Genomic DNA, 12,370 nt, shown 5'->3' with positions numbered 1-12,370 from the left:
GGTGATTCACGCCTGTAATCTCAGCACTTTGAGAGACTGAGGCGGGTGGATCACTTGTGGTCAGGAGTTCAAGACCAGCCTGGCCAACATGGTGAAACCTCATCTCTACTAAAAAATACAAAAATTATCCAGGCGTGGTGGTGCTTGTAATCCCAGCTACTCGGGAGACTGTGGCAAGAGAATCATTTGAACCCGGAAGGCAGAGGTTGCAGGGGGGCGAGATCGCACCACTGCACACGAGCTCGGGCAACAGACCGAGACTCTGTCTCAAAAAAAAAAAAAAAAAAAAAAAAAGACATCAGAGAGGTGAGGATGGGAGACCTGTGGACATCTGGAGAAATCAGTTTCTAGGCCAAAACAACAGCAAGAGCAAAGGCCCCAAGGGAGGAGCATGCCCTGTTATGTTCCTGAAACAGGGTACTTGCTGAAGTGAAGGGCAAGAATAGGAAGAGAATGTGTTCAGAGAACGGTGGGGTTATCCTTGGTAGGTTCAGTTTTCCATACTCCTGACCCCCTGGACAACTTCCACCACACCTCTTGGTTTGTGACTTCTAAAGAAGGAAGCTGTGTGTCCCTGCACGCCTATTCAGAGTGTAAATCAGCACAGCTTTCTAGAGGGCCTTTGGCAAACTATACGAAAAGCCTTAAAATTTTGCATCCCCTTTGAGTAATTTCAATTTTCTAGAATGTTATCCTCAAGAAATAATTATTAACCACAGCAATGCCAATTTCTGTTTTGTCTGTAATTCTCGAAACTTGAAAACAATTGAATATTCAACAATAGGGACTTGTTAAGTAATTATAGTGTCTGCTATGTGCAAATGCAAGCAAACAATCTGTACTCCCAACTTCCTCTCCATAGTCTGTATGCTCTTTGAATACTTGAGAGCTCTAAAAACAATGCATTATATCTGTGCTACATTACTTCAATTCGAGATCCAAGTTCAATTACATACCCTAGAATAAGAATTAAGAAAGCAGGCTCTAATGTGCAGAGAGACTCTGTGAATTTTAGGTAATACTATTCAAAAGAAAGCATACACCATCTTGGGGGTTAAGACAGTAAATAATAAAAATAAGAATGCATTTTAAGCACCTTGCCCCCACCTGTACATAAAATCATCTAGAATTAGAGCAAAAGAGGTCAGCTAACCTTTTAGGAATCAAAGGCCACGCTTGTATTTCTATCCTTTTAACTAGTATTTATTTCTCAAAGACCGTTCAGGAAAAACCTGTTGAACAGGTGAGAATACAATAACGTTGGCTCCAGTGGAGAGTCAGAGGGGAGCTGTACACAAAGCAACCATTGAGAAAGCAAAGGAGCAAGGAGGCTTCCCCTTGGGAATTCACTTAACCAAGCCCAATTAGACCTCACCAGTTTTCCCCAACATTAACAAACCACAAGGGAAAGGGAGGGGGACACAGCAAGGCTACTCTGGGGTACAGCCAGGTGCACAATTGCAAAATGGATGATCTAGTTCACATTTTATCATCAGAAGTGCAGACCTTATCCTCTTAAATTTATATCTTCACTAGGAAACAGCACCTAAGGCTTCTATATATAATCAGTGTTACTTCTGATGAACTTTAGGGAAGAAAGCTTCTAGCCTGGGCTTTCTCATTCCTGGCACAATTAGCAGCTGGGGCCATACTTCCTTGCTGTAGGAGCTGCCCTGAGCATTGCAAGATGGCTGGCAGCATCCCTGGCCTCTGCCCTCTAGAGGTCAACAGGCCCTTCCCCTCAGTCTCAACAAATGTTCACGTGTTGTAGAAGGGACCCAGTGGGAGGTAACTAAATTACAGGGGAAGTTTCCCCCATACTGTTCTTATGGTAGTGAATAAGTCTCACGAGATCTAATGGTTTTATAAGGCGAACACCCTCTCGCTTGGTTCTCATTCTCTCTTGTCTGCTACCATGTAAGAGCCTTCTGCCATGGTTGTGACGCCCCTTCATCCACATGAAACTGTGAGTCCATTAAACCCCTTTCTTTATAATTACCCAGTCTCTGGTATGTCTTTATTAGCAGGATGCAAACAGACTAATACAGGTGGCAAGCTAGCAAATCCTCTAGGCGGATTACCGACAATCAGGGCAACACACCCCATCCTTGAAATGGACACAAGGCACACGGTCTCATTGGGCTCTCCAGGAAAGATCAACACACAAGCCCAACTCTTCGTGAGACATAACTGAGAAGGAAATCCATTCTAAAATCTTCAGCCAACAAAGTGAGCATCCTGGTGTCCTATGTTTCCCCCAGCACAACTCTGGGGTTACCGGACTCCCTTTGTCAACTTCTGCCCACTACATCTGAAGTACTCTAAGGGCAAGGTCCACATCGCATTCACAGTTACAGATTCAGGGCCGCAGTAGGCAGGCATTTTAATACATGGGTGTTGTATGAATGCATCCCCTCCTCAATGAACATCTCATTAGAGCTACCAGCAGTACAACTGAGCCTAGTGTTGTCAAAATTACCAAAGTAGATAACCTAGTATTACTTAAATTGCCCAGTAAAACACAAGTTACAAGAAGTTGTGTAGACAGCCAGGTATAATAATGCTTATACAAACTAAAATTTAAGAACCATTAAAGGGAGAAACAAAAGGGAAGTCTAGGCAGGTGGCTAGACATTCTAATCATTATGCCTTCCAAAGTCACTATCAAATCCCAGGAGGTGGGTAAAGAATGGGCGGAGAATGCTATACTGTTCCTGCTTGCCTGCTGGCTTGACTTTATTCCATTCCAAATATATGGGAATTGTTTCATGTTTAATACTAAGATTCTATCACCTCGATATGCACTTTAAATGGCATGTTTATAGTTGAGTGAATTAAATAAGAAAGAGGAATCACTTCTTCTTCTAGAGTTAGGTACTGAAGTCTGCATAGCAGTTAACATCTGACTCTATCACCCATGAACAAGCCCACTCTTCTACTAAATGTCTCCCTAGCTTTGGGTTGCATTTTGAAGACAACGGAGAGAAATCGCTTTGATTCCCACCTAGAAGCTCATCTCTCTACACATTGTTCTATGCCCGAAGTTCAACGCATCTCTTGCTGTAGTCTCTTAAAGATGTTACATGTCTACAGGTTTTTCCATACAGCATAATTAATTCTTTGGGTTCCACAAAGCTCCCAAATATCTGATCACTTTTGTTTTTTCTGAGTTTCCCATTTGGTTTTAGTTTTGGGTGCCTGCAATGGCTTTGAACCCTTTAATGCTCTTTCTAGTCTTTCTGTTGCACAGTGAACCCTACTGAGAAAAAAATTAAGCCTGTAAGGCCATTCCTGCAGAAGCTGTGTGTTGGGGAAACGAACACACTTGCCCTGGTGAACCGTGTGTCCCCTCCCCCACTGCACTCACAAGCCCAACAGATGGGCCAGTGGAGGCCAGGGCAGATCAATGGGTGATAAACACCAAACAGCTGGAGAAACGATCTGCTTCCACTCCTCAGCCCCTTCCTTCCTCCCCAGGAAAGCTGTCCTCTGCCCGCTAACAGTCATTATCCACTGATGATGGATAATGGGTTTATAATGATGATGGGGATAGTGGGAAGGGAGCTGTTCATCTCATATTTTTAATGTTGAGTTGTCTCTGATAGAAAAAGACATAAACCACATTTTCCTCTTGCATTACGTTAGTCAGAAAGGGAAAGGGCTTCAGGAGGCGCACCCACTGAAAGCAGCCTTCCCTCTTGGCCCTGCTGTCTTCCTAGAGCCCTCTAGTCTTCACTTTTTTTTTTTTTTTTTTGAGACAAAGTCTCACTCTATCGCCCAGGCTGGAGTGCAGTGGCGCAATCTCAGCTCACTGCAACCTCCACCCCCCGGGTTCAAGCAATTCTCCTGCCTCAGCCTCCCGAGTAGTTGAGATTACAAGCAGGCACCACCCTGCCTGGCTAATTTTTGTATTTTTAGTAGAGATGGGGTTTCACCGTGTTGGCCAGGCTGGTCTCGAACTCCTGACCTCAGGTGATCCGCCTGCCTTGGCCTTCCAAAGTACTGGGATCACAGGCATGAGCCACCGCACCCAGCCTAGTCTTCACTTTTGACAACACTGCCCTGCATGGTACACTGAACCTCAGCAGGGGCCACTGAAACAGGCTTTGGGTAAAAGTTTTGCTCTTCTCTTCTTTGTGCTACCATCCTTCTTATGCCAGACAGACTGAAATTCTCAATACCTTTGGTGTCTAGGTCAAAGAATACATGAAGCCAATGGTGCTGTCAGCTGACATTCAGGATGTTACGAGTGTCCACGTTTGCTGAAGCCAGTCTTTGTTTCCCATGGGAGCAGCAGTGGTAGGCACGTGTCCCCCAACCTGCCCTACACTGGAGGATCTGGATGGATGGGTACATGGTGCGGGTGTCATTTCAGGTTCCTGTATCAGGGACCTGATGGCCATTCTGAAAACAGCCCAGGGCCAAAGAGGAAGTTTGCAGCTTCAGAAATGAGGGAACACGGTGTGTTCAGAACAGAACATACAAGCACTCAGCAGAGAGAGAATAAACAGAAAATGGAATCGCGTGTGGAGGCTCAATATTTCATTTTCTGTATACGCTGTTGACAAAAGCCATGTATGCTAATCTTAGCAACAATTCAGCCCATTCACTTGACAGATGGGGAAATGTGCTATTAGCTACGGTTGGCTTGCAATATAATGGAAACTTGCAGAGAAAAATCTTTGCTTTCCCAGTGTCTGGCATTGACATCATGAAGGCTACGGGACAGCTGCCAGAAAGAGTGGCGGGCAGAAGCCCAGAGCAGGCATGTGGCTGGGCACCGTAGATACACACTTTACTCACTCTTCTTCACAGCCCTGACTGACAGGTGTTATTTGCAGTAAATTAATGAAGATACTAAATATTAGCTAGTTTAAAGGACTTCCTTCAAATCCTTAAACCCTCTCAGGGCGATAGACGCCTCTTTAGTATGAGAACGGTTAAAGGTGAATTGTGTCCCCCCTCAAAATTTGTATGTTCAAATCCTAACCCCCCGTACCCTCAGAATGTGGCTGTATTTGGAGACAGGACCCTGAAAGTAGTAAGGTAAAATTAGGTCTTCAGGCCAGGCCCTAACACAGTGTGTTTGTCTGTTATCCTTATAAGAGGAGGAAATTTGAACACAGAAGGTACAGAGGGAAGACCATCTGAGGACACAGGGAGAAGACAGCCATCTGTAAGCCAAGGAGAAAGCCCTCGGAAGGAACCAACACTGATAACACCTTGATCTCCGACTTCCAGCTTCCACAACAGTGAGAAAACCCTTTTCTGTTAGTTAAGCGCCCCCGACTGTGGTACTTTTTAATGGCAGCCCTAGCAATCTAATAAACCACCAAAGACAGAATGCGTCAAAGAAGAGCCTGATGATTTGATACAAAGAAGCTTAAAAACTTCTGAATTCCAAAAACCTTCATAAAAATTGAGACAGTGCTCGCTTCAGCAGCATATATACTAAAACTGGAACAACAGAGAGGATTAGTGTGACCCCTGTGTAATTTTTATATATTGAAGTATGTATTTTAAAAATTTAAAGACGAATAACAATCTGAAAAAAAATTTACAATAAACATCATCCAACCTAGTATAATAAATACCCTTAATAAGGATCTCATAAATTTATTTGTTAGCTGGGCACAGTCGCTCGCGCCTGTAATCCTAGCACTTGTGGGGACGAGGCGGGGGGATCACTCGAGGCCAGGAGTTCTTGCTCTGCTGGGGATGAAGCTGAAGCTGCAGCCATGCTCTATGGGGAAAGTCATCTGCAACAGGAAAGAATGAGGCAAGGAGAAGCTAAGACAAGTCAAGAGGAAAACATTCAAAAGGGAACAAGGACAGGATGCCTAGCTATGTTCAGTTTCTGTCGAGTTTTCCTTCACTTTTCCTTCAGTTCTCTGAACTACCCTAATAACCTTCCTAGATAGACAAACTAATGAATTCCTCATTATACTCAGTAAGCTTGAGTTCAGTTTCTGTCACTTACAATTGAAAAACTCCTAATACATCAACCTAACCATATCTGTTTACTGCCCTGAGTGCCAAACTTGTCATTAAATGACTGGAAGGCAAAAGAGACTGAAGTTACACACTCTAACCTTGCAATCAAGAGGAAATGATCTTTTGCTCCCCAATTCTAGAGCTTCATATAGCTGTAAGTCCACATCTGTGACCTAGCGCTCAGCACCTAGGCTCTGCCTTTCCTCTGGGGGACTGCTACCAGAAGTCACACATGGACTGCACTAGTTTTACTCTGGCATTTCCCACACAGCACCGCTTCTCTGAGTTATTTATAAATGCAATGCAAAAAGAGGATTCTTGGAAAACACTGAATGGAATAATATCTAATAACTAGTTCATGTACTATATACTTTTCAAGACAATTTTATGAATTAGGTACCATTACCAGCCTGTTTCACAGACAAGCAAACCAAGATGTAAAGACATTAGGTATCTTGCCCAAAGTCGCACATCCACATATGGAACCCAGCCAGAATGTAATCTACATGTCTGATTTCATAAGCTCATGTTTGTAACAACTATGCCATTTTCTTTTAATACAGATGAAGTCTCACTATGTTACCGGGTCTTGAACTCCTGAACTTAAGCGATACTTCTTGCTGCAGCCTCCCAAAGTACTGGGATTGCAGGCATAAGCTGGACTCTATGCCATTCTTTTGAAATAGTTTCCTTTACTGCAGGACTTCTCAGGGACTTTAATGTAACACGTGTTCTGTGAAATGTCCATATGCAATCTACAATATTTCCCAAATGTATCTGTCCAGGAAACTTTTTTTTTAATAAAATATCTTGTGGCACAGGTTTCTCATAGGCCATACTTGGAGACCATTTGCCTCCTCGGCTGCGCAGAAAAAAAGAGAATCGCTGAATAGACTTAGCCAGGAATGTAATGGAAAGTGGCAGAGAAAACTTTCCGTTAGTCCCGTATTGAATTATCATCACCTGCATCTATGGGCTTGTCTCCAGGAAAGTAGCCCAATTCTTTTGAGTAACTCTTTCCAACTCACAGAGAACAGTAAAAATTCTATTAACTGCAGCTTCTACCGTGCAAAGCAACAGAATGATAAATAGTAAAAGAAACAGAATACTTGCATTTGTAATCATTTGAACATCTCATTTCCTGCTTTAAATCTGTAGATGGTGACTTGGGACCTCTAGGATATAAACCTTTCACAGCCTGCATCCAGGTACCACCGGTGCATCTTCCCCCACCCAACGAGTCCCTGCTCCCCAAACCCCACGCACTTGCAATGGCTTTGTAAGTCAGACATGGAAAACTGGTTCTACCTTAAGACTGTCAATGATCAATTTGCGGCGGCTGCTGGTGGCCCTGCGTGAAGAAGGAACCCCCAGCCTAAATCAGGATAATCCTCCAGCTAGCTATGGTCTGGGTGAAGGACTAGAGAACTTGAGACAAATGTTTGCAGTATCTCTTCTCAATTCATAAATGGCTTGCCATTTCCTGAGCCTGCCAAGGTCCTCTGTGTCCAGAATTGGTGGGTTCTTGGTCTCGCTGACTTCAAAAATGAAGCCGCACACCCTCGCGGTCAGCGTTATAGTTCTTAAAGATGGTATTTCCAGAGTTTGTTCCTTCAGCTGTTCAGATGTGTCTGGAGTTTATTCCTACTGGTGGGTTCGCGGTCTCGCTGGCTTCGGGAGTGAAGCTGCAGACCTTTGCCGTGACTGTTACAGCTCTTAAAGGTAGCACGTCTGGAGTCCTTCTTTCCTCCCGTGGTATCGGTGGCTTCAGGAGTGAAGCTGCAGACCTTCACCGTGAGTATCACAGCCTATAAAAGCAGTGCAAACCCAAACAGCCAGCAGCAGGCAAGATTTACTGTAATGAGCAAAAGACCCACACCTCTACACAGCCAAATGCGACCCCAGTTGCAGCTGCTAATGCAGCGTGGCCTGCTTTTATTCCCTTATCTGGCCCCACCCACATCCTGCTGATTGGTCCATTTTACAGAGAGCTGATTGGTCCATTTTACAGAGAACTGATTGGTCCGTTTTACAGAGAGCTGACTGGTCCGTTTTGACAGTGCTGATTGGTGCATTTACAATCCTTTAGCTAGACAGAAAAGTTCTCCAAGTCCCCACTCGACCCAGAAGCCCAGCCAGCTTCACCTCTCGTTTTCACCCTGTCTTTGTTCATAATGTTCTCTCTACCTCCAATGTCCTTTCCTTCCCTTGGGTCTGCTTCAAAAATTCCCACTTAGATTTCAATGCCTATCTCAAGCGCCAGCTCCTATTAAAGATTTCCCTTACCTCACAGCCTCCTGTGCTAGAAGTAACTGCCCTGAATCTGTCTTCTTAGGTGCTTACAATGACCTACCAGAGCACTTTTCCACACCTTATCTTATTTGTTTATATGAGTTCCCTGAGGGTAGGCCTCATATCTTATTCATCTTTGTTGCTCCAGACCTGATCAGACAGCATGGTAAAGAGCAGCTCGATATTTTTCAGACAAGTGAATTAATAAATGAACCACTCTTTCCTTAAAACCAAATTCAGAGATTAAAATTACAAATGTGAAGGATTACTCAAGCCAGTGATGCATTTTTAAAATCCAGAATTCCTTGCACAGAAAACCTTCCGGCATTTCTTCAAGCAGCAGCTATTCATTTGTTCCCACTGGACAGAAATAGAAAGGGAGCTGCTGAGAAGTGAGAGCAGGGTCTATTCCAGATTCCTTTTCCTCCTGGAAAAAATCTTTCAAAAACAGGATGAGACCTGAGCTGAGCCACTAGCTCTCTTTCCTTCACTCCAAGCTCTCTTGCACTTTGGGAATCAGCATTTCAACTGGAAAGTTCATCATTTTGCAAACTAATGCACACACTTCCTCCCTTGTTCTGGTTTTCTGGATATTTGCTTTTCAAATTCCTTTTCAGCTGTTGTAATGCCAGTGGCTGCTCCCTTCCTCCCAGCAAGCCCTGTCACTCGGTGATGTGTGCAGACAGTCCCCAGTGAGGAGGCAAGGCTCAAGCTCAGTTCCCTATCGCAGAACCCAGACTAGAGGCCACAGGAAGTGCTGGAGCATTTCCACCATCCTGTGAGCCAAACATTCAAAGTTTCCAAACCTGCTGATCAAAAAACAATATGTGAAACTTCTTTCTCCAGCCCTCTCTCCAGCAACAGCAGAGCTCTAACTGCTACCCCTAAGAAATTTGATTGCATCACATTATCAGTGAAGGCCCCTGCAGAACTCTGGGCTGTGCCTCCACTGGGTTTCACCTGACAACCCTCATACACAGAATTAGTCATTCTGATGCATAATGCAATACTACATGGCTGCCTCACACGGAATACCATTAGGCTCGGCCTTTTTCTCCCGGCCTGGGGTCCTTATTCCCAGAAGAGCACAGACTTGTATGAGGTCTCTGGGGTCAGTTGTTGGCCTGGATGTTAATCCTGGTTCACTCACATTGAAAACACTGTGACTCGGGCCGGGCACGGTGGCTCACACCTATAATCCCAGCACTTTGGGAGGCTGAGGTGGGCAGATGACCTGAGGTCGGGAGTTTGAGACCAGCCTGACCAACATGGAGAAACCCCGTCTCTACTAAAAATACAAAATTAGCCGGGCGTAGTGGCACATGCCTGTAATCCCAGCTACTCGGGAGGATGAGGCAGGAGAATCGCTTGAACCTGGGAGGCAGAGCTTGCGGTAAGCTGAGATCATGCCATTGCACTCCAGCCTGGGCAACAAGAGCTAAACTCTGTCTCAAAAAAAAACAAAATAGAAAACGCTGTGACTCTGGACAAGTTACACAACATGCTGAGCCTCTCAGTATCCTCATCTGTGAAACTGGAATGACAGTGGTACTTTTCTCATGGGATTATTATGAAGATAAATTATCTATAAAGCAATTAGAGTAGTGCCTGACCTGGTATTATTATTTGCCAGACATGGGGTAGCTGGATACATAAAACTGAGGAAACACATCTGTAGTCCAGTCTCGTGAAACACACACAAGCCACACTGCATGAGAATTCCTTTTGCTGTAAACATCATAACCGAATTGGACAAACAGCTACGGTACTAGAAAGGAAATAATAACTTCACCTTAAGTTCAGGTAGTTTTTTAGATTTGAAGTTTTGAGGGCATACAGAAGATTCCAGGTGAATGATTGTGTTGACAGAAATCGGAGAGGGGAAAGTTAGGGTAAGATTCTGGAAGGATTGACCTACATTGCAAAGGCAGGAAGTCACAGAGAATTGCCTGAGCAGATGCCCTGATGGAAAATAAGAGAACTATTTTCTCTCCTGACCACAGGTCTAGTCCTCTAGGAAAGTTCTCTGAGTACACGAAGGTGACCGGGAGTCAACTTGTCCTAAATCCTTTCTCCCCAAGGAGAACCGGATGTCATCTTGAGTTATGAGGCAGCTGAGTGCTTTAAGAGGGCCTACAGGCGAGCCTCTGTACAGAGGGGGATCTGCTCCACTATTACCGCACAACTTCCCCAACTGTATGTTCTTCCAGCCTTGCAGAGTGACATCTATCTTTTTCTGTCTAATCCTCCCAGCAAATATTCAGAGGGTAGTGTTGGGGCTTAGAAAACAATCAATACCCCAAAGTATGGAGCTTTGACATGCTGAGTACTCTGAACTAAAGAAGACTGGAAGGTGCTAGAACCAAGGTCTCTCTGACCTCTACTGCTCTCCTTTCTCCCATCTCTCTTTCACCGCTGAAGCAACTCATAAAAAACAAAATTCCGTGGTGTCTATGTGCCACATTTTCTTAATCCAGTCTATCATTGATAGGCATTTGGGTTGGTTCCAAGTCTTTTTTATTGTGAACAGTGCTGCAATAAACATACACGTGCATGTGTCTTTATAGTAGATTGATTTATAATCCTTTGGGTATATACCCAGTAATGGGATCGCTGGGTCAAATGGTATTTCTGGCTCCAGATCCTTGATGAATCACCACACTGTCTTCCACAGTGGTTGAACTAATTTACACTCCCACCAACAGTGTAAAAGTGTTCCTATTTCTCCAAAGGATGAGTTCATGTTGTTTGCAGGGACATGGATGAAGCTGGAAACCATTATTCTCAGCAAACTAACGCAGGAACAGAAAACCAAACACCGCATGTTCTCACTCATAAGTCGGAGTTGAACAATGAGAACACATGGACACAGGGAGGGGAATATCACACACCAGGGCCTGTGTGACAGGGGAGTGATGGCATTAGGATAAATACCTAACATAGATGAAGGGTTGATGGGAGCAGCATACCACCATGGCATGTGTATACCTATGTAACAAACCTGCACATTCTGCACATGTATCCCAGAACTTAAGGTACAATTAAAAAAAAAAAAAAGAAAAGAAAAGAAAAATGATCAAGGGATAGGAAGACAAATTCACAAAATTCCTTTAAGCATTAACTTATGTTAATGAAAGAATAATAAATACAAAGAAAAAATTCCTCTTCCACAAGGTAGGTCATAGAAACTAGAACCTCTCTCCCCCAAAGTAAACCATGAAACCTATGAAGGTCACTCTCTTCCTTCTCCCCCAAGACCCTTTTTCCAGAGGGATCCTGCCCTATATCCAGGAGGAAGAAATGCTACACAGAGAGGCCAATAAGAATCTGAACCAACAGCCCTTGCTGAGGTTCCTCCTCAGTCATATGGCCATTACGTCACACCCTTTGTCCAATCATAGTTCTACATGGCTGTCCATTCTATATCAAGCCTAAGCATAAGAATAGTTATGAGGCTTTGGGTCTCTGTTTCTGGGGCTTTGGGTCTTCATTTCTGGGGCTTTTGGTCTTCGTTTCTGAAGGCTCTCATGTCATATAAAACTTTGATTAAATAAATGTGTTATGCTTTTCACTTGCTAACCTGTCTTTGGTTTCAGGAGTGTCAACAGTGGCCCATATGATGGTTGAACACAGGCATCACACTATCACACACTGATAGTAGGCATGATTCACCTGGGGCCTAATGAGCTTTGCTGGCGAGACCTCAGCCCAGCTGCCCCCCAGAAGCTGTGGTTTTAGTGGAGACTAAGACACAGTGATTACTCAGCTTCATTCCAAAGGTTGTCTTATCATGGCTGTAAACAGCAGAACCTCAAATGTTTCTCAGGAAAGATGCAGTTAAAAAACAAATTTCCCCCATTTTCAGGGTGGTAGATATTTTACCTCTCTAGTTATTAGCCACAACGCTACCCTCACTAGTAAGACAAACAAACCTATAGATTTTTTTCCTTCTCATCTCTTTCACCTTAGGAGGCTCTGCCAAAACTCCCTGGATTTTATGATACAAATCTCTTCCTTCTAGTTTTTATCTGAGCTCCCTCACAAGTTTGTTGCAGTTCGATTTAAGATAAAACAGTCAGGGCAC

General features: G+C 44.0%; 1 protein-coding gene across 28 annotated transcripts in view; it reads right to left on the bottom strand.

The window, feature by feature from the left end:
* ELMO1 (engulfment and cell motility 1) overlaps positions 1-12,370 on the bottom strand; it is a 582,820-nt gene that overhangs the window by 478,028 nt on the left and 92,422 nt on the right. For 4 of the 28 annotated variants that reach the window (XM_074035206.1, XM_074035207.1, XM_074035210.1 and 1 more), the window contains exon 1: positions 7,108-7,903. The exons of 20 other annotated variants lie outside the window; for them this stretch is intronic. The gene's annotated coding sequence lies outside the window, so the exon portion shown is untranslated. Of the gene's footprint in view, positions 1-7,107; positions 7,904-12,370 lie in introns of those variants that run through there. 4 more of the 28 variants (XM_045387649.2, XM_005549785.4, XM_074035215.1 and 1 more) reach the window with 1 other exon arrangement.

This window comes from Macaca fascicularis, chromosome 3 (genome assembly GCF_037993035.2).
Source record: "Macaca fascicularis isolate 582-1 chromosome 3, T2T-MFA8v1.1".
Lineage (NCBI taxonomy): Eukaryota > Metazoa > Chordata > Mammalia > Primates > Cercopithecidae > Macaca > Macaca fascicularis.
The sequence above is the reverse complement of the archived record's forward strand: the minus strand, read 5'-3'. Positions and strand labels throughout refer to the sequence as shown.